At 38.1% G+C, this 1,926-nt stretch overlaps 1 pseudogene; it reads left to right on the top strand.

Annotated features, from left to right (window-relative positions):
• Nucleotides 1-652: 652 nt before the first annotated feature.
• Nucleotides 653-967, top strand: LOC112807984 (large ribosomal subunit protein eL38 pseudogene; annotated as a pseudogene).
• Nucleotides 968-1,926: the final 959 nt, after the last annotated feature.

Below are 1,926 nucleotides of genomic sequence, written 5' to 3'. Positions count from 1 at the left end.
CTATAGAGACTAGCCTTTTTTGGACAGTCCAGAAACAGATACTGTGTAGGGGCTTTTTGTATCTGGCCTCTCTGTATTGGTACAATGTTTTGAGGATGATCCATATTGTAGCATGCATCAGTAATTTGTACCTTTCAATTGATGAATATATTCCCCTGTGTGGATATGCCACATACAGTTTATCTATTCACCAGTTGATGGAAATTGGATTGTTTCTAGTTATTGACGTTTACAAATAATCCCTCCCTGAACATTCCCTTAAAAGTATGTATGTGAACGTATGTGAATATTTCTCTTGAGTAGATACCTAGTAATGGAGGTGTATTCAGTAGCTTTGTTTATAACCACTACAGTGGGTGTGAAGTGGTATCTTGAGGTTTTAATGTACACTTTCCTCTGAAAAATCCCTCTGTTAGCTCAAAATGAACTGTAAGTGTAAATGTAAGAATCAAAACTAAAAATCTTTGAGAAGAAAACAAAAAACATTATATGATTCTGCTAGGCAAGAATTCTTAATAGTTTGAAGACACATTTAAGAAAATGAAAGACAAGCCAAGGGCTGGGGAAAAAAATATTTTCAAATCCTATTCCTGAGAGAAAAGACTTCTATGTAGGATAGATACAACTCTTAAAATGCAATATTTAGGGAAGTGTCGCTCTTTTCCGTCCTCCTTTCTTGGTCCTTGCTGTGCCGGCGGCGCGCTCCCGTGCGCCCCCCGTAGCCATGCCTCGCAAAATCGAGGAAATCAAGGACTTTTTGCTCACAGCCAGGCGAAAGGACGCCAAATCCGTCAAGATCAAGAAAAATAAGGATAATGTGAAGTTTAAAGTTCGGTGCAGCAGATACCTTTACACCCTGGTCATCACAGACAAGAAGAAGGCAGAGAAACTGAAGCAGTCCTTGCCCCCAGGTTTGGCAGTGAAGGAGCTGAAGTGTCCCTGGCCCACTGATTTGAACTGTATTTAAAGCTTTAAAAATTCTTTAAAAAAATGCAATATTTAGAAAACAAATAACCAATTGATATTTCACCCAAGAAGGTATGCAAATGGATAATAAGGACAGAGGGGTGGACCAGTTAGACTTTTGGAAAAAATTTTATATTCAAATCAAAGAACGAGACACAATAACTCACCTTATTTAAAAGGAAGTAGGCACGGAGATTAAATACTGCATAAACAGGACACAGCAATATATTGACAAAGTGAGATAATTCGCTCTGACACGTTAGGTCCTTTTTTCCCTCATAAAAATGCAAGAAAACCTACCCTCTCTGAAAATTTCAGGAGCCAATCATCTTAGTGTTTTGAAAAGAGGAACAGCAAACTCTCAGTGGAGGTGCCTATTTTGAGATTTGGAAAAGAAAATGGACCAAATCTGACATCTATGGAAACTTTGTGCCAGATGGATGAAATTCACAATTATTAATCCAAAAGTGCTATACTCGGTTTTAAAAAATAATAAACATGTTCTCATTTAATTGCCACACAGACACTCTCTGAACTAACTTTTTTTATTCCCAAACTAATAGAAAGGGAACGGAAGCTCAGGAAAGCATAACTAGCCAAAGCAACTTAGCCAAGACCACAGAGCTAGTAGGTTGCAAAGCCACATCTGAAACAAATCTGTGGGACACCAAAGCCATTCTTTCTCTTACCTGCACTGAGCGGAGTTCGACCTGAGAGGTTTTGGGCAATGAAACTTCATGGAAGGCCTGTTTTCCCTCACAGCATCAGCATCTTCCTTTCTGACCTTGGACAATCAAGTAAAATCAAGAATTTGATTTTCTCATTTGATGAGCAGTTTTCTTGTGAGAAAACAAAATAGTTTCTGGAAACTATCTTGCTGTATGCTTGGCACATAGAGGATAATATTAACATGTATACAACATGGATCAGACTTGTTTTCCAATAAACTATATCTCTTCC

Source organism: Callorhinus ursinus, unplaced genomic scaffold, assembly GCF_003265705.2.
Source record: "Callorhinus ursinus isolate GAN/ISIS: 27379988/994484 unplaced genomic scaffold, GSC_fseal_2.0 scaffold32, whole genome shotgun sequence".
Classification (NCBI taxonomy): Eukaryota; Metazoa; Chordata; class Mammalia; order Carnivora; family Otariidae; genus Callorhinus; species Callorhinus ursinus.
This window is presented reverse-complemented; position numbering and strand designations above follow the sequence as displayed.